Source organism: Peromyscus californicus, unplaced genomic scaffold, assembly GCF_007827085.1.
Source record: "Peromyscus californicus insignis strain IS unplaced genomic scaffold, ASM782708v3 Scaffold_7__1_contigs__length_154581171, whole genome shotgun sequence".
NCBI classification, from domain to species: domain Eukaryota; kingdom Metazoa; phylum Chordata; class Mammalia; order Rodentia; family Cricetidae; genus Peromyscus; species Peromyscus californicus.
This window is the reverse complement of record NW_026294595.1, coordinates 134807699-134828981: the sequence shown is the minus strand read 5'-3', so window position 1 is coordinate 134828981 and position 21283 is coordinate 134807699.

Genomic DNA, 21283 nt, shown 5'->3' with positions numbered 1-21283 from the left:
CTGCTCCTCTGTTCCTGCTTTCAGGAATGACAGCATAGCTACCCAGTCACCATGGGCAGAATCTGGGAATTATGCTGGACTCCTCCCTGGCCCCCACACCTACCTAATTCAACTATGACATCTTGTTTGGCCCCTAAAGCAGGCCTAGAGTCTACCATGCTCTTCCCAATAATTCCTTGTTTAACTTCATGTCCAATTTTCCTCATCTCCTCCTAGATAATTAAAAATAACTTTCCCTATCTATTTCTCATCTACCAATCTCCTCTTCCAGTTTGAATGTCTCTCTGTTGCTACAATTACTTTGAAAATGTGTGTGTGTGTGTGTGTGTGTGTGTGTGTGTGTGTGTGTGTGTATGCATATGAGTACAACATGCAGAGGTCAGACATGTTGGATCCCCCTAAAGCTGGAGTTACAGAAGGTTATGAGCCTCCCTGTGTGGGTTCTGGGAATTGAACTCAGGTCCTCTGTAAGAATAGTACACCAATACACATTCTTACCTGCTGAATCGTCTCTCCAGTCCCAACAAGTGACTATAACAAACACCGAATCCAGACATGAAGTTATTACATGAGACTGGATGACTTGTAAAGTTCAAATTCTCTAGTTTACAAGTTCAGCCCTTGAAATCTAACTTTGCTTTTGCTCACAGGCTCTTATCCTGCCCACCACCATGAATATAGGCAACTTTTTAGCCATAGGACACAACTTGATGTTTCTTGGATGTGCCTTCTTTGATGAAAGTGCTGTGCCTTTCACTCATTCTTCCTGTGGCTTGATTTCTCCAAACTCACAACACTTTTTTGCTTGACTCTGATGACTCGTGAGTCTCATTGACTCAACCCTTCTGGCCTGTCCTTTGTCAGGCCTTTCTACAGGCACCAAATGGCCACGTCACCACTGGTTCCTCACTTAAGCATCAGATGTTCTCCAATATCCTTCATCAATAGCTAAAGCTATTACTAGGGCTGTTGAGGTGACCAATGGCCCTTTTCATGAATGCTGTTGTCTTTGTTGGCTATGTCATATACTCTCCTTAGTTGATGTAAGCCATATGCGCAAGAGGTTGACATTCTTGTAGGAGTGGAGCCCCTCTTTTTGCTATTATCATGATCCCCTTACCCGTGTTTCCTATAGACAAAAGGTGATAATATGCACAACAGTGAAAGAAGTCATGTCCTAGAATTGTAATGATCATGGCAGAAATGGTTCTAGACATGAATGGAAGATAGGTTTTTCTACATGTACTTATACTGTCCTAAATGATAATCTGATATAACCAAAAAGAACTGTCATTCACATTTTTGTACCCATCTTTGTAAGGCTTGTGCTCATGGTCTTTATCAATGACACTCAGAGAGAACCGTTGAGTGATTGACTAGGAGCTGGTATCCATAGATGACAGGTGATCCAGCCCCACAAGAATGATGCACTGGTATTAAAAAGCTGTCGTGGAACTGGATAGGCCCAGGGATCCACACCATTCCCAAATGAGCAGGTTCCAAAATGCCTGTGAGTACAAGAATTGGCCCGTATGATTCTAGAGACCAAGACAGCTGCTGTCTGTAAGCTGTAAGTCCTGAGGGAAGCCTGGTGTAAACCTTGTCAGGGACATGAGGTCTGAGGATCAGAGAGCTGAGTGGTGTAAATCCCAGTCTAAGAATTGGAGGAGTCTGACATCCCAGGCGAATCAAGTAGGCAAGGTGAATTTTTCTTTCCTCCACCTTTTTTCTCTATTCACACCTACAAAAGAATTGGCTGGTGGCCACTTCCAGTGGAGAAGATACCTAGGTATCCCACAGAATGGTTCCAGGCCATGATGGAGAGAGATAATTTCATGATACTAGGAAGACCTTGCATGTGCACTGATTGACAGTGAACTACCCTGGTCTTACTGCTTCCTGACTCATTGATACATCACTCCACCTCACATGGGCTCATGGGCTTTGCACTATATTTTAAAATTAAATTGATTATTTGACAGGATTCTACCAACACAATTTTCTCAGGTCCCCTCTACCCCAGGAACATCCCTGCCCTGGATGAGATGTTTACAGCTGTTTTGCAATGCTTCTTGGATCTCCAAAGACAGTATTACTCAGGCTACATAGCCTATATTGTATGTTGGACTACATACAAGAAAAATCTTGAAAATTTGGTGTCTGTCTGTCTGTTTTTAAAGAGCATGAAAACCAGAGTTCAAACAAACAGACAAAACTCTATGTGCTATGAAAGAAACACACATAAAAGAAACTTAATCAAAACATTCCCCCAAAAGGTGCTGCTATAAAACAATCCAGTCTTAAAGCTCTGTCACAATATGGTTATCCTAATTTTAGAGATGAAGCTTATGCTGCTGATGAGAGATGTAGGTAAGACTTAAGGTCCTGTTACTTTGGCCTCCACATCTGTGTTCTTCGAATTGTATAATCCTGATGTGGATGAATCAGAAGTCAGTGTAACTCTACAGCATCTGTGAGGAGCTTCTGTCAAAACAAGTGAGCATTAAGAAAGTATGTTCATATAAACACTTGGGGATTTGACCCATGTTAAAGATGAACTGTGTGAGAGAGACTAGGCTCACAAGGAGAGGTGGCTTCTGAAAAAAAAAAAACACTGAAAATAAAAATGAGGGTTTGGGTGTGTGCATGTGTGTGTGTGTGTGTGTGTGTGTGTGTGTGTGTGTGTGTGTGTGTGTGTGTGTGTGTGATATTGTGTGTGTTTGTTTGTATATGTGAGTATATACATGTATGTGTGGGCACATGTGCATGTGTGTGCATGTGGGGGCCAGAGGATAGTCTTTGGTATTGTTCTTCAGACACTGTCTGCCTTTTTTTTTTTTTTGAAACAGAGTCTCTCACTGGGACTCTCCAAGCACACTAGGCTGGCTGGGCAGTGAGCCCCAGATGTCTATCTGTCTGTCTCCCAAGTGCTGGGATTATAAGTGTGCACACTACTACAGTTGGCTTTTTTCCCCCTTTGAGTTCTGAGGATCACACTCAGGTCCTCATGTCTGTACAGCATACACTTTACTGACCGAGGCATCTGTCTAGTCCCCCAAACGAGGGTTTTTATTGTGCTGTTTGGAGATCAATGGTGGGGAAACTGAGAGAGTCCTCAGCAGAGTGCTTGATGATACAATGTTGACAGTTATTGTAGAGAGCACCAAGTTGTGCAATTCATCAATAGGAAAGGCCTTTAATCTGGAAAGCTGGGAACTGAAGATAGGGTACAATAGAAAGGCAGAAGGTACACCTCGATGATCCTCATTAATTCAAGTCCCTACCACACATGAGTTGTAGCCCACGGTCCTGAAGGGACTTGCACAAGTCTTTGCAGAATCTGTCGGTTTTATTTGAAACTAGACTGGGAGGGAGATGGACTCCAAAGAACTGGGGATAGGCATGTCTTATCTTGATTTTCAAACCAGGGGTTCTAGAAATTATGGGCTCAAGGCCAGTCTCTGGCAATGAACTAGAAATAGTTGTTTAAATAATGTAGGGTTATGTGCATTTAGAATGAGGGGGATTAGTTTAGAGGCACGATAGGTCTATCAAGGATGAGTAAGTAAAAAAGTTCCTTGCCCCTCTAAAAAAATAACTACTTGGACTAGTGTATGGGTATTTGCCAGTATTTAGAATCTCCCTACAATTTGTGCTGATTTGGGGGAATTCTCTCCTTTATGTCTCTTGAAAAAAAAATGCTTTCTTCTCTCACTATAAAACTAAAAATAGTACAACATTTCAGCCTTCCTTGCAAAGGGGACATTGGCGGGCATTCCATTCCATTGCAAAGAGCCACTCATGGCTTGACGTCAGGTCACATAGGCAAAGGAGTAGAGATCCCGGGTGAAGAACCAACTCTACTGAGTTTCCAGGGGTGGTGGCGACCCCGATATTCCAGAACCTTGTGTGCACAGCTGTCAAGTTGGAGTAGACAGAATAATTGTCCTTCAGAGGTGCTTACAGCCTGGAAAGTGTGAACGTGTCACGTTAGTAGATGCGACGGAGAAGAGTGACGGTGGCAGAGAGAATTAGGTTTCCAGCCATCTGTCTTTAAAGTGGAGAGTTTCTGCTGAGTGGGACCGGAACCAACCTGCAGTCTTATATGCAGGTAAGTGAGGCAGGAGAGTGGAGTGAGAGGAGGGCTTATGAGGGTGGGATCAGGGTCTAAGAGGAGTCACATCACTGACTCTGAAGGCGGAAAAGGAGCCACGAGCCAAGGAATATGCAGGGCATCTAGGATTTGGGTAAAGCCAGGAGACACATTCTCCACAAGGTCCTCCAGAAGGAGTCCATCCCTGCTGACCCCTTGGTTTTGACTGTGAAACCTGTGCTGAGAACTGGAGCTATAGCCAGAGTACAAGAAGTGTCTAGCATGTACCAAAGCCTGAATTCAACCCTCGGCATTGGTAAGGATTGAAAAATATGTGCTGAACAAAATGAATTCAACAATATTTTTTTTTGTGGGCTTTTTGTTTCATTTTGCTTTGTTTTGGCATCTTTTGTCTTATCGGTCTTTTGCTTGTTTGTATTTTTGGGTTTTTGTGTGTGTGTGAGTGTTTCTGTGTTTTTTTTTTTTTTTGAGAGAGAGAGAGAGAGAGAGAGAGAGAGAGAGGGAGAGAGAGAGAGAACAAAGTTGGGTGTGGGAGGGGGAAGGAGGTGGGAAGGAATTGGAGGAGGAGGGAAAAACATGATCAAAATACATTGGGTGAACTTCTTTTCAATAAAAAAGAAAAACATGTGTTGAAGGCTTGATCTGCAGAACTGTAAGCTAGTGCATGTGTATCTTTGAAGCCATGTTACAGTAACAAGAGGAAATGGATACATGTTTCATGTGCTTAGTGGGACAGTTCAATCATTACAGGGATTAACAGTTTTCAAAGCACACCAGGGAGAAACCTAGGAGGCCAGTGGGGTATCTCAACAGTCATCAAAAATAGCAAGAGGACTCTCTTACATCACCACTAGAACAATAAGACTTTGATCCATCTTGTTTGTTTGGTTTGGTTTTTTGAGACAGGGTTTCTCTGTATAGCCCAGGCTGACCTTGAACTCACAGAGATCTGCCTGCCTCTGCCTCCCAATTAAAGGCATGTGCCAGCACCATCTTATGATGGTTACTTTGATCCACGATGCAAGATCAGAAGAAAAACATGTGAAAGCTATTACTGCCACCATAAAGAAAGATATTAATCATTACAATAGGAAATATTAAGTATATGTGACAGACATTGTGTCTAGCAGTTCCTTTAGTCCTCCAAATAACACCAAGTAGGGGAAACTGAGGCTAAGTGAATTCTAGTGATCCAGCCAAAGCCCCACAGTGAAGATGCTATTAAAGTGCAGAGATAGTATTTTGACTTAGGCTTTCTGGTCCTAGGGCTTCAAATCTTGGACAAGGACATCAAACTTTTTGATTGGAAAGAAAGAACTGGGATTCAGAAAGCAAACATATTTATTTCGAGCATTTGAAGATATTTGGAAAAGAGGCAAAATCCTACATTTAGATTCAAACCCATAATTGTATAAAAGTACAGATATTTCTAGGGAATCGATCAGGTTATTTGTTGGCTTGTTGTAAAGAGGTATTTCCACTGCTTGAAAGATTACCATGTCCTGGGTGTGTTACAAGGCTAAGGTTCTAGAGCTCTGGGACAAGAAGCTCTTCATCTGACAGAAGCAATTGCTTCATGATATTGGGAATGCTCTGTAATTGGAGCAGTCAAGCTAAGACCTAGTTTTGGTACAGAGAAATTGATTTAAGACTCCTTGAAGATGCAAGATTCTTCTTTTTAAAATATTCATGTGCACGTGTACCTTTAAATGTGTGCACATGTGTGCATATGTGTGAAATCCATAGGACAATGTCGAGGGTCATCCTTAGGAATATTGCCACACACCTCCTTTGAGTTAGGGTCTCTCATCAGCCTCAAGCTCACCGATTAGGCTAGACCAGCTAGCTAGCAAAATCCAGGGTTCCTTCTGCCTTCACCTTCCCAGTGCTGGGATTATAAGCACACACTACCACATCTGCATTTTTATTTGAATTCTAAGGATTGAATTCAAGTCCTCATGTTTGCCAGCTAAGCAGATTACCAGCTGATCCATCTCCTGGTCCTAGATATACAAATCTAAGACCTAAGGGTTATTGAATACAATGCCAACTGGTTTCAAGCATTAGTGGTTAACTTTGAGCAGCCAACCCTAACTTTCCTGGAATCACTTGGCAGAGGAAGTCCTTGATTGATAGACTCAGTTTCCTTGTGGGAGGGATTTAGTTTTACCCTAGAGGAAATGGGATATGCAGCAGCTATTTAAGCAACAACTTTCTTGTAAGAACAAGTTTTTGAGTATTACAGAGGTGACTATGTTGGAGCACGGCTAGCAATTGTTCAAAGATCCAAGTGCAAGGGATATTGATAGGTTGGAGCAGCAGATAGAGGTGGAAAACTTGAGTGGGAGAAGAGGGTGGAGTCCAGGACAACACCCAGTTGAGGGCTGGGAGGGTGGAGCAGTCCGTAAGGGGAGTTGCTGGAGCCTGCAGGCTGCAGGAGCATCAAGGCACAAGAAGGCCCATGGGGAAGCACGTCTGGGGAGGAGCTCTGTGGGAAGTGGGTCATAGTCTTGGATGACACCACAGTTGGCTTAGTCAGAAGTGGGTCAGGAGCTGGAGGTCAGACATCAAGACAGGTGGAGTCTCGTAATCCCTATGCACCTGTGACTTAGAGACCAGATGGGGACTGATGTGAGCCTGGCCATGGCATGAGGATGGCCCCTGAGTGGAATATAGCTCTTTGGGTGGGCTAGGGATGGGAGAGAAGAAGAGAAAGGGGAGAGGAAAGAGAAAGGGATGGAGAAAGGGAAGACAAAAGGGAAGAGTAGAGGAAGAGGGAGGAGTGAAAAGATTAAACTTATTTATGAATTCTGCCAGGAGACCCAACACTCCTGCCATCCAGTTCTAGCTGTTTGATTCCATATTCACCAGATACAAATGGAAAAGGACAATTCTGGGCGATTATCTCTCTGTTCAGTAAGCTTTCATGAGCCACCATCTCCCACCTCTTAATCTGTCTCGTCTTTTAATTCCATCTCATTAATACCATAGTTCTTCTTTCCCATAGAGGAAGCTGTATGAGCCTCAGTTTTATTATCTGGAAAATGAGGTAAATAGAAATGATCATTAGTGTTCGGACAGAGAATGCATATGAAGTCCTTCATTCAAAGTAAGTGCTTAATAGAAGTTCTTATCAAAGGAGGCGATGCTAAGCCAAACAATGGGGAGTCAGATACTTTTGTGGGATCAGAAGGCATTGGATAGTACTGATAAAGCATGGCCAGACTTTGTGGGGAAGAAGGGATGGGGAAGAGAAAAGCTTAAAAAAATGAGCCCAGGGTGTTAGAGCCAATAGGGGATAGGATGATAGTTTGAAATATGACAATACCAGAGGGTACAAGATAACCCAAACCCACATTACTTAGATATATATGTTTATGATTTTACTCAGTCTCTGAGTTCTACCCATAGGGTGACCTAAAAACGCTGGGCTCAGGATAGAGTAATTTCTTATGTGGACATTTATGCATATTGCAATCACTCATAGAGTCTGGTAAAATGAATTCCATTTCTAGGTTTTTTTTTCCATTTTTTGCAAGGGGGAGTTTTGTATGGTCTGCTTCCTTTCTCCCTGTATAGCGTCTTTAGATATAAAATAAATAGGTGGGCCACTCACCGATGATGCCACTAGTAAATCATCATCTTTTCATGTCTTATTACATTGGTTGAACGTTGTGTTTCTAGTGCCCTCGAATCTTTTCAACACTGATTTTTATTCTTTCTAAGCTCCAAATTGAATTGCCTTTAGAGACTCTTCCTAATTTGCTACACCCTTACAACTCGGTTTTTTATGACATTCCCAGGGGACAGATACCACCTGTTTGATATGGTAGAGGAGATACCTGTCTAGGCATTGTTAACCAAGCCATTAGTTGAACTATAACTCCAGATAACTTGAAGAATGGTTCTGATGGTGCAGAGAAAGTTGGAATTAGAGATAAACCTTTGGACACTAAACTGAAAAGATTTGGCCATGGCCAGATACCTCTAGGTAGTCTGGTTCCCAGTGGCCAGTGCTGCTGATAGCTAATACTAACTAAACACATATTATTTTCCTGGTACTGTGTTTAACAACTCATTGGCAAACAGGAGACTTGTAAAAATGCGTGAAAATTCTTATTTGTCACAACCAGGGCAGTTTTGCTACTGACCCATAGAAAGTAGAGGTCAGAGTTCCTACTAAATATCTTATAATGCACAGGATGGCCCACAGAATATTTTTTCCTGAACTGAAATATCAATAGTACTAAGGTTGAGAAAATGTGGGTTAATCTGTGTGTGTTCTCTCATTTACTCATCAAGCCAATGCTATTAAGCAGGTGTTACTACAACTAAACCCATTTTATAAACAGGAGACTGAGGATTAGACATGTACAATACGGTTTGGTCATGATTACTAGGCTAGAAGATGAAAGAATGCAACTTTGAATGCAAGTTTTGTCAACTCTAAAGCCTATATGCTTTGTCTCTTTATTGGAGGCTGAAAGGTCAGCTGAGCACATGGGACAGGATGAGGAATATGACCTAGGAACTGCATCTCAGAGAAATCTGAGGGGCTCAGGGCTCCCAATACCTCAGTAACTTCTAAATCTTGCTACCATAGCAAATGAATAGGCAAGCTTAGGTCCTAATCATTGGAGTCAGGGTCTGGGGGTGGGACATGCCATTTTATTGAGTTGGGATCTGGTCATGACTGTTATCCTTAGCTGAGCTGAGCTGGGCAAGCAGGGCCCTGTTCCAGTGACTTTAGCATCAGGGCCATGACTTTGCCCTTTGGAGGGAGGAGCAGGTTGATGGCTTGCAGTACATGCCTACAGTCAAGTGGCTGATGCACACTTGGCCAGCAGTCACATCTCCTTCTTTGATTCTACCTGTAGTTGTGTTCAGAATGCCAGTATAGTAGAGAACTATTAATCACATGACACAGGCCTGGCCCCAAAAATGAGTGAATGAATAAATCAAATGGCTGAGTAAATGCATCTTTCATGAGACTAAGCCTTGGAATACAGTAAAAGAGCTGGGTGTGGGTCAGAGGGGAAGGCAGGGCTGGGCCAGTGGGTGATGCATTGAAGAGGTGAGACAGAATGAGTCCTAAGGATGGACCAGCAGGGTGGCAGATGGAGCTGCATCTCACAACACAAGTCTCAGAGGATGCAGGGGGGTCCGGCTGTGAGCACCTTGGAAGCTGGACTGATTATTAGATGGCATCATTGTAATGCATTGGCAGCTGGCTTTTAAACTCAGTGACCTCCAGTCCTAGGGACAGCAGAGCTGGAACTCCTTCCATGGCATCTTCCCTTGGTGGGGTCAAGGCTGTAAACGGACTTGGGGATTCAGTTTATTGTTCTTGAGGTGGGAAAAGTACTCCACAGCTTGGTTTCCTTTTCTAGGTCCCTTCATAGACTAGACTTATTCAGGAAAATTGGCCCCATGAAATCCAGAGAAATCAGCGAAAGTCATATGACTCTGGGATCTATGCTGATTTTACTCCTTTAGGGAGGAAAGTGGAGAGGGGGGTGAGGGCAGAAAGGAAACTGAAACCCACTGATGGTTTATTTAGGGCTGAGAGACTTTCATGGTCAAAGTGTGGAGGTGTCAGAGTGCCCTGCCTCCCAGCATGGTGTCAGAAAGACAGGTCACCAGTGACAGGACATGTGTCCTCTAATTCCTTAAACATTAGGTTACTCATTTGTAACATAGGTATATTTATATATACTTTCTAGATTTGTGATATAGATTTAATGAGACAACATTCAGATGCTTCATCTGGCAGCTGGCACAAAGTAAGTGCTCACTAAGAGTCTGCTAGCTTACTCTGGGAGGTGGGACTCATGGTCTCCAGTTAAGTATGAGGAACTTGAGGTGCGGAGGGGTCATTGTGAAGCAGCCTTGCTCTCAGTTCCTCTGGCAAGTCTCTGCTGACTTCCAGGCCGGGTCAGGTGCCCTTCTCTCTGTGGCCTTGGCCCTGTACTTCCCTCTCAGCTTGGACTGTAACAGTCCGAGTGCCCACTCAGAGGCTCAGAATACACCACACTGGAACAAGGCTCTGGATCCCGAGAATCAAATGTGCTACTCCCAGCACCAAGCTGCATCCCCACCACATCAGCATGTGAAAGAAAGCTGATCATGTCACTAGTGGAGATGTCATCCAGAACCATCTGATCTATGTGTCTGAGTGGGTTTATTTCTTTTGTGAAATCTCTCTCTCTCTCTCTCTCTCTCTCTCTCTCTCTCTCTCTCTCTCTGCCCCTATACATGCTTCTGTTTTCTTTCTTGGAGAAGTGACCACAGCAAACCCAGCCTCTCTTCCCTCTCCTTGATTTCCACTCTCTTCCCTTTTCTGAGGAATCCAGAGCACTATCTAAGATTCTCAAAGAGAAGGTGAATGTGTTGTGCCATTGGTTTAGAAGGGAATAGGAGTCACCTATATACTTCTTTGGTACAGAAATAACTAAATGACAATAGGTCCTTGCAAGTTACAGGGAAACAATGGCATGTCTCAGCATAGGGTTCTTAATCTTTCAACAACTGTTCCTTCCAGTTTTCATTCCTAGCTCATCCAGTTCTCCCATCTCTCTCTAGAAGATTGCTAAATAAGGGAGCTCTGCCAACCCCCATATATGAGCTGATCCTCATCCACTGATGCATTGATTTATTGACTCATCTCTTCATTCAATGCTTTGAGCTACTCTGCACCAGGTCCTGGTCTTGCAAGATTACACAAAAGGAGACATGTCTCTTCCCTTTGGAGGTAGCAGTTTGGAAAAAGTAGTCATATAGTCATATCAGTGAATTCACAATGGTAAATTGATATAAATGTTTGGAAATAAAAAAAGGTTCTGGAGGACTTTATCTAGACTGGATGATCAGGAAGCACATTCCAGCAGAGCCCTGATGTAGGGCTCTGAAGAATGAACAGGAGGTGGGTAGTGGCCTTTAGTGAAAGAATGCTCTGGACAGAGACCAGCAAGTGTAAATACTTGGTGGAGAATTAGAACTCAAAGAAGGCTATGAACATAGATATTGGAGGCCTACTGGATGTTATAGGGGATGGATAGATAGGCTGTGGTGGACTGTATGGGACCTTGTAGGCTCTTATAAGGATCTGGTTTCTACCTTAAGAAAGAGTGAAAGAGTCTGGATAAGCTGTGGTATGTATACAGTTTACTTTGAAAGTATCATTCTGGTTGCTTTAGAGAGAAAGACTTAGTGTGTGGGGAAGGCCAGTAATGAGACATGTGGATATCTAGGAAGTTATACTGATGATTTGGAATCAATGAGACAGTGGAGATGAGGACATGGCTCGGAGGAAGCCTCAGAAGGAAGTGGAGATTGAGGCAAGAACCACTGTTAATGGAAACTTCTGGAAAGAGGATGACTCCCTAAGAAACATGAAGGATGTTGACAAAGGCTGAAGATGAATTGGTAGAGGGAGGCAGATGATGACCATGGCCTTGGGCCTGGTGAACTACCAGACCTGTAGGATACCCACTGCAGAAACTGGTGGGCAGTTAGATATGTGTGTACTCCTGCTCTGAAGGCTCTAGAGAACCAGTTCTGGACTCATTTGATGTTTTCTAGTTTAATTAATTAATTTTCAAATTTCCTTCAGCCATAGTTGAACATCATTTTCCCTTTCTTCTACACTAAATTTCTTGAGTGGAAAATGTGTCTTGCCAATAAGAGGTGAAAATGGTTCTATTTATCATCACTTTTGAGGAGATTTAATGAGATGCTAACTTAAAATTAGAGCAAATATACATTCCATAGTTTTCTTTAATAATTCTTAATACTGCTACTCATTTGTTTATTGACTTATTTGAACAACTTTTATTGGTGATACTGTTTTGGATGCTGAAGACACCCAGAGATTAAGATTGATGGAGTATTAGCTTTCATGAAGATTGCATTGTATTTGGACAAACAATGAAATGACTTTGTAAACACAGTAATTCTTGATGATACTAGGGAAGTCCTCTCCGAGGAATGACATTTGAGGGGGACTTGATAGATAAGCCAGCCATGCAGAGATATGATGGAGAATGGAGCCAGCTGTAGGATCGGGCACATGTATTCTCGGGGATGTATTTTGAGGAGTAGAGAAAAGACCAGGATGATGGCTCAGAAAGCCAAGGTAAGAATGATAGGAGTGATAGGCTGTGGAAGACACATGGGCTGAATCAAGTAGGACTTTCTAGATGGTTGAAGATTTTGTTCTACATATAAGGAAGTGAATGATCTGCCCTTATATTGTCCTGAGGAAGCTTACTTTCACTGTTGAGTGGAAAGCAAATTGTTAGAAGTTGAGGAGAAGCAGTAAGTGCAGTGTGGAGGATGTTGCAGGTGCCCATGGAAGGAGATCTGAGGGCCACAGTGATTGTGGTCATCGATGGCTTTCAGGTCTTTTTTCTTTGCTCTTGCAAAGGACCTAAGTTTGGCTCCCAGAACTACAATGGGTAGATCACAACCACTTGTAGCTCCAGCTTCAGGGGATTGAATTCCTTCTTCTTGCTTCTATAAACACACACACACACACACACACACACACACACACACACACACACACACACATACACACACACCATACACAATCTTAAATAAAAAGAAATTATCCATTAATAGTGTTATAAAATTCTCAGACTCTTTTGTTTTATGAATTCATCAGTGTATATGTATTTTTTGGAATATGCATCTCACTCCTTTGATGACATTAGTCCCCTAGCCTTTATCCCTGTCATGATGGAGTTATGCTGGGTTTGGAAAACATAAGGTAATTAGCACTTCTGCTTGACACAAAACTCTCTTAAAAGTCCCACATTCTGGGAAAAGTGGTCACCTTGCAACTCCAGCACTTTGCTGTTTGTACCCACACTCACAAGCTGGCACCAGAAACAAGGGAGGCTTTAGAATGGCCTGTTTGTTTGGACTGTAAACTCGAGGTGCAGCAGGCTTGATGTTCCAGCCTGGATCCCCAGCTAGCAGGCATAGAAGGGAGACACTGAACTCAGGTCAGCATGATGCTCATACCGAGGCTGTTCCTCAACATCTGAAGCTGCTGAGGTGGCTGAAGTGTGTGCACTGCTGCGCTGGGAGGGGAACGCTGCCTCGAGATGCCCTCCCTAGCAAAGCAGAGCAGACCTCTCCATCCCAACAACTTACAAAAGTGGGTTTACACACAAGGACAGGGAAATGGCAGGGGTCAATTACCACATCCTTCTGCACAGAGTGGACCTTGGAGTTGCTAGTGTCCATAGTGGCAGGACTTAGCTCCAGAAGTCAGCCTCCAGAAAGGGATGAACCATGGGAGGGGAAAAGGACAGGAATAGAGGACTGACTTCATCTCTTTCAGGAATCTTGTTGATCCTTTGTTGAGAACTCTTTGTTTTTTAAAAAAATCCATTTTTCATACATTCAGAATCCCAAGCTGCTGAAAATTCCCTCCTGTGATGAGAAGCATTCACAACAAAACGTGCGAACTGATTTGTCTTTCCCCCAAATCAAAGGCAGTATTCTAAAGAGACTGCGCTTGCCACACAAAGGTGGCAGATGTTTGCCAAGATTATAGCTGCACAAGCATTCTGCACATTCAATCTTGGGAGCATTTCAGTTTTTGAAAAGAGAAACTGTTTTGTGTCATTTCTGGATGCCTGGGAAGCTTCTGGTACCATCAATGTGGATCCATGGCTCAGGAAGGGTGTGGATGAGGGTGGGTATGCTCACTTGGCCCTCCACACTTTCGATATTCTATAGGGCATTTTCTGAATAGGGTTGGATATTCTCTCCAGCAGGGTTCATGCATATCAAGCTCATGGATTACCAACAGGTTAACTATACCCAGCAAGTTTCTGAGTAACACTGGGCTGAAGTACACTGTGGGTAGGACAACTGGCAGAGTCTTCTTTAGCATCCAGGGGTATGAAAAAAACTCATAACATGGTATACCTACCACCTTATGCATGTTCACGCTCTTATGTAAGAGACGAGCCGAGATTTTCATTTTTGCAAAACTGAAACTCTGTATTCATCAAACAACTTCCTGCTCTGCCCTCCCCCAGTGCCTTGGTAACCACTTTTCTATTCTCAGTATATGAATTTGTCTACCATAGATTATCTCATGTAAGTAAACACATAGAACTTGTTCCATTGTGACTGGCTTATGTCACTTAGCATGATGTTCTCAATGTTCATCCATAGTGTAACCTGTATCAGAATTCCCTTCCTTCTTTAAGGCTGAGGGATATTCCATTTTATATACAGACTATCCATTTGTCAGTTGATGGGTACTTGGGTTGCATATGCTTTTTGGCACACATAATGTTGCTTTAAACATCAATGTGCAAACATTTTCCTTAAGTTCTTGCTTTCAATTTTGGCTATATCTCTATCTATATAATCTCACCAATAGTTGCTATTATATTTTAATTCTTTTGAAGAAAACAACCATTTTTATGAAGTTATACCTAATTTTACATTCCCACCGACTGCAAAAGGGTCCTCAAAGCTTCATGTGTTCATGAACACTTGTTAATTTGTCTTTTGCATCCTTGGGTGGGCTCATCCAGTTGGGAGTGGAGTTCACTGTACTTTTGATTTGCATTCTCCTAATGACTCTTGTTCAACATCTTCTCATCTCTTGTCAGTCTTTTTCTTACAGTCATTGTGGAAATGTCTACAGTTTTTCTATCTAAAATGTTTGTTCAGTTGTGGAAATTCTTCATACGTTCTGGATATTATCCACATGTGATTTTGAACTATTTTGTCCTGCTCTGTAGGTTATCTTTCATTTTTGTTAATAATCTTTTTGTTCACTGTATATGATGTTATATTGTTGCTGGAGTTTTCCTGCCTGACCCATAGTCAGGACAAATCTCTGTCACCCGCCAGTCCCACAGCCACTCAGACCCGACCAAGTAAACACAGAGACTTATACTGGTTACAAACTGTATGGCCGTGGCAGGCTTCTTGCTAACTGTTCTTACAGCTTAAATTAATCCATTTCCATTAATCTATACCTTGCCACATGGCTCGTGGCTTACCGGTATCTTCACATTCTGTTTCTCATCGTGGCGGCTGGCAGCGTCTCTCTGACTCAGCCTTCCACTTCCCAGCTTTATTCTCCTCCTTGTTCCGCCTACACTTCCTGCCTAGCCAATGGCCAATCAGTGTTTTATTTATTAACTAATTAGCAACACATTTGCCATACAGAACATTCCACAGCATTATATTATCATAAACTTAAAAAGGTATTTTAATTTAAAAAAATTATTTTAATTTTTGAGTGACAAATGATTGTACATGTTTATGTTCAATTATATACATTTATGGGGTCCAGTGTGTTTCTTCAACTGATGTATCCATGTAATGATCAAATGTGTTCACCCCTGTCACCTTAAATTTTGTGCCCTTTGACTCAGTTTTAAATTTTGATTAATCCCATTTATTTCTTTTTCTTTATTTTTCATATGCTTTTTTTTTGTGTTATATCCAGGAAGTCACTGCCAAGCCCAATATTATGAAGCCCCTTCTACCTGTTTCCCTTCTAAAAGCCTCTGCTCCTATGTGTGCATGTCTTCAGCCCATTTTTGTGTTGAATTTTGTATATGGTGTTCAGTACCATCCCAACTTTACTTTTTCCCAAGTGTATATCCAGTTTTCTCAATGCCAAAGGGGAAGGGCTTGTCCTTTCATGTGTGCCTTTGCCTTTTTTTGTCAAAGACAATTCGATCACACACAGAAGAGTTGACTTTGGTGTTTATTTGACTCCATTGGTTCATATATCTGCCTTTATGCTGACATCAGAAATCAGGAAATGTTAGGCACCCAAACTTTGCTTTTTAATGATATTTTGGACTATTCAGTGCCACTTGAGTTACTGTATGAATTAGAATGAAATAATGATGATAACAATAATAATTATCACTATTATTACATTATCGTGTGTACACTATAAGGAAGGAGGCTGTGCTTGCCCCAGTGAGTATGTGGAAGTCAGACGACAACTTTTAGGAGTTGGTTCTTGCCTTCCACTGTGGGATCCTGAGATAGAACTCAGGGTGTCAGGTTTTCAAGGCAAACACCTGGCCCTGCTGAGCCATCCCACTGGCCTTAGGATGACTTTTTCTGCGTGTGCAAAAATGCCATTGGGATTTTTGGTAGGAACTGACTGGACCGGTTGGTGACTTTGGAAGCTGCTGGTATTTAATCATGTTAGGCCTTCTGTTCATGTATGTCTCCTTTAATGTGTTCCCCCAGTGTTCTGTGGCCTTTGGTATTATAAAGCTTCTCTCCTCTTTGGCTTCTTCCTGAACATTTTGCTCTATTTAAGTGGAATCATTTTCCTAATTACTTTCTAGATCATTCATTATTAGCATATGGAAATGCGGCTGCCTTTTGCTTGTTGATTTTGTATGCTGCAACTTTGCTGAATTTGTTTATTTGGCAATTTAAATGTTTTACTTCTATTATCTCTTCTAATCTTCATAGCCGCCCAGTAAAGGAGGTACCATTATCATTCTCAAAGACGAGGAAAGTGAGCCTCAGAGAGGTTGGGTAGCAAGTCCAAGGCTACCTGATTGGAAAGACTTCTCGTCTGGACAGAGTGTCAGCAGGCTTACCCCACATCCATTCTGGCTATGATACACAGTCATCATTTTCAGATAAGAAGTTTTGTAAGTTTCAAATGAGGTAATCTTGAAAGATGCATAGCAGAAGGGAGGTAGCTGCTCAAAAAGTTAGGGATAGTTTTGTTTTTAAATATATATTTGAGGAAAATGTTACTGAGCATACACAAATAAAAAGATACACAGCATTCCCAGTAAAAGGAAAACATTAAGGGGACTTTCATTTAAGGTATATTCTAGAAACATCCTAATTTTAGGGGTTATTATTTACTTGTTTGTATATAGTACTGAGGTTTGAACTTTGGGGCTCATTCATGTCAGGCAAGTGCTCTACCCCTGAGCTACCTCCACAGCCCTTATTTTATTATTTCACTTTATTTTGAGACAGGTTCTTTCTAAGCCCCCAAGGCTGGCTTAATCTGTTTTTATGTTGTTACTATCAAGGAGGGATACCAAGAGATCCCTTTTAAAGAGATAATCTTTGTATGGAATTAAATGAACTGCCTACAGACATTTCCTTTGCTCTCCTAAATGGAAGAGCCTTCTGTAGGGCTTTGAGGGTTCTTGGTGAGAGTAAGAAGCAGGCATCCTTGGAGATCCCAGGAATCAAAAGAGGAAAACTTGGGAAGAGTATGAACTGGTATTAAGAATATGAAAATAGGGTGTGCAGGTCTTTACTAAGGAAACTTAGACCTGAGACTCAGAAATCAACCAGGGATTGTGTAATCTGCTAGTGCCACACCCACCCTTGGGCACCATACCCATTGCTTTCCATAGCAAACCTTCTGTAACTCCGTGGAACCTAGAAATACATTTCCCTATCTTCACATGCTCCCTAATGGAGGATATTTCACTTAATTGAGGAAAACACGGATCAACAGCTACAGAGTGGGTAACACAGACTCTGGAGTGAGGTCCTTGCTGAATTCACACAGACACAAGCATTGCCCTAGGCCACAGCAATAGGAGTCAGACTAGGAGAGGCCTCCAGATCTAAGCTGTGTGTCCCTTCCCTGCTGGATTTTTCCGTGGTGTCTCCAGCTTGCCTCTTTTTTGGCAGAGCCAGGGTGAAGCTGAGCCTCTCTCGATGGTCTCTGCAAGGCTGTACTAGAGAGCAGGGGCCTGCTCTTTCTGGGTCAGGCTTGGCCCCAGACTCTTGCACTTGGTGCTTTCTTTAAGGAAGTCCCTCAGATCCCTGGCTAGAAACCAAGAGGGCGGGAGTCTTCCTCTTTCGAGATAACCATCTCTATTAGTCCAAAGACCCAGGCAACGGGAAAGGCTGTGACAGAAAGCCTTGACATGCCACACTCATGTTCTGTTCTTGCTTTTTTTTTTCTCCTTTTTTTTTTTTTTTTAAAAAAAAAAAGAAAAGACTGCTTTCCCATGGTTAGGGGAGAAGTCAGACTTTCCTGTTCCTCTTGGGCCAAGCATGAAGCAATTTTCGGCTCTGATGTTGACACTGGGTCAAAGCCTCAGACTGTCTCCCTGGGCAAGGCTCCTTGGACTTCTGAGCGCTGACCTGTCTAATTCGAGTATGACCAATGTTCTGCAGCAGCCAGAAGCATGCATGGACTCAGTGGAGGGGGAGCGACAGTGGAGGGGATTAGAGGCGAGGGCTGAGACGCTGGATTCACCTGAATGGGTTTGACCACCAGCTTCATGGCTTCAGGGGTGAGGAACACTGAATAAGTTACTTAACCCTTGAGTCTTGGTATCCACCAGGAAAGTGGGGGATAAAGGATAGGAAAGGCTAAGAAAACCTATGTGGAGAGTTGAGCATAAGGCATGGAGCATGGCTAGAACTCCACAGGCATGAGTCCTTGAGGTTATTAAAGGTTGTTGCTCAGTCTTCAGCGATAGGGGGTACTAGGCACGTGCTCTGCCGTTGAGTTACATTCTCTGCTCTCTTTTCCCTTTTTATTCTGAGACAAGGTTTCACTAAGTTACTCAGGCCAACCTTGGCTCACAGGCTAGCCTTGGCTCATTGTGTAATACAAGCAGGCTTGCTCAGCCTCCTCAATAGCTGAGATTAAGACCCACACCACCAGGCTCAGCTTGACCCTTTCATTAGAAGAGTCATGCTAATGCACGGTGCCCATGAGGCAGGACTGGGCAGCTGGAGAGGAGGGCTACAGGTTCAAGTCTTAGCTCCACCCGTGACCAGGGAACAGAATGAGCTCTGAAGAATTCACATTCTTCTTGGATCTTGATTGCTTATCTTGTGCTTTGCTTGTATGGTTCTTGGTGGTGGGGAGACGTATTGGTTACTCTGGTACTGCTATAACAAAATATTTAACAGAAACACATTATGTGAGGAAAGATTTATTAGGGGCTTGTGTTGTCAATGGGTCCATCATGGCAGGGAAGTATATTATTTACTAATGTCCTTGCTGCAACCAAATATCTGACAAAACAGCTGGAGGGTAGTTCCAGGGTGCAGTCCATCTTGGAAGAAAAGTCATGGTGGCAGGAGCCAGAGGTTCCTGGTCCAATAACATCTGCAGTCATGGAGCAGAGAGTGAGGAAGGCTTAGTCATTCCAGGACCCCAACCCTGTGGAGCAGCACTGCTCATAGGTTAGGTGGGTCTTCCCACTTTTCTTAACCTAATCTAGATAACCTCTCAGACATGCCCAGACAGTTCTATGGTGCTTCCAAATCCCACCACATTGATAATGAAGATTGACTATCACAGAAGGCATGGCAGAGTCACAGTGATGGGAGAATGTGGTCATGATGCACAGTTTGTAGCCAGGATACTAGAACCAGGGGCTAGGCTGTAACCTGCAAAGGTTCTTCCTTGTACCCTACGTCTGCCAGCTCGGCCACGTCACAGAAAGACTCCGCATCCTCCCCAGACAGTGCCACCAGCTTTGGAAACAAGCATTGAAGCCACCAGCCTTCAGAGTCATTTCAGATTCTAGTCCTAACAGGAGGTTTAGTGAAATAACGTATGCATGTATGTGTCAGCAGCATGGGGGACCTGCGAGAACTGGTCCCTTTATTACAAAGGAACTGAGTTAAGCTACTCAGTGGAAGGTCTGAACCCTCGTGAGTCTGACTACCAGGAAATATGTGAGGGTGGCCAGTCCTCTGGCCTTCTATGTGTTTAGAGAATCAAAAGGAAAATTAAGGTCAGTCTGGCCTTTGTAGTTGGGTCCCTCATTTTTTCACTGGCACAGTGCCAAGCTTATTCTAGGCCTCCAATACATGCTTGTCAAATTCGAGAAAGCCTTGTTAAAGCCAATGCAGATTTGTATGAGCAGGCCTTGCTTTGTGGGCAGGACCCCATGCTTGGAAAAGCCCCAGGCCATCTTGAAACTTTTACTAGTGTCATTTCCATTTTGCACCATGCCCTACAAATTATGTAAAAAGGGTCTTGTGTACAGCAAATAAATGATGGTTGGAAGTTAAGAGGGCCATAATTTCTCTCTTAAAATTCTCCGGTGTTTCCCCATCACACCCAGGAGAAAGCCCAGGCCCCTTCATGTGATTCACTGGTGCCACCTGATCCACCCCAGGCTATTCTGCTGATCTTGGGGGCAGTGCATCACTGTCTTCTAGACCTTCAATCATCCAGACCAGTACCTTTAACAGGACCTTCTACTCACTTCCCGAGTCATGGCTGGCTCTGTCTGCATTCCTAAGTAAGCTCCTCCTGACCACTGCCCATCCACTCTGTCTTCTTAGCCTACTTTATGCTCTTTACAGTGTTTTCTGACAGGAGCTTGTTAGCTTATCTTTTAGCTTGTTTATTTTCCATTCACCAATAGGCTAGAATGGATGAAGCCAAGTCTCCTTCCTTGCTTTCTTCCCAAAGCATCATACAACCCTTGGCATATACTAGGTGCTCAATAAATATTTGTTGAGTGAAGAATAGATTTGTCAGTACTAGGGATTTGATCTCTCAGGACCCTCTCCAGTAGTTCTTGCACAATTGGTCCCATGCATCAGGTGAAGATGAGGAAGCTCATGCAATTCAGAGCCCTGCAGGTGAACAAGGTGTCTACCATTCTTACAATTTCTTAGTGACAAATACTATAGGGGCCCAGAGTCCAGTGTTAGGTCTTTGCATTGGAACCCATTCTGCAGCTGGAAATATAGAGGTCTAGAAGTATGGTATGACTCAAGAGATAAGAAAAAAAAGAAAGAAAGAAAAGAAAAAAGAAAAGAGATCCACAGTAATAGAAGGGATGGATTGATTAGAGGCCACGTATCTCAATGTTCCACTTTATAGGAAAGCAAGAGAGAGAGAGAGAGAGAGAGAGAGAGAGAGAGAGAGAGAGAGACTCATTCTGTATCAAAAACCAAAACCAAGTTGAACCAATGAAATAAAAAGAAAAAAAATGATATAGCAAGGATCAGAGCTAAATATAAATATGGTATTAAATGTATTTATATGTTTTAATATTTATAAAGTATTTGGGACATGAAGACATTGCTATATAAACATTCAAACATTAGGAAAGAACATCTCAAGCTCTTTTGCCATTTCAGGAAATGTACAAGTCCCTGATCCTTTCATCTGCTCTTCTCAGCCTGTTGGTGAGG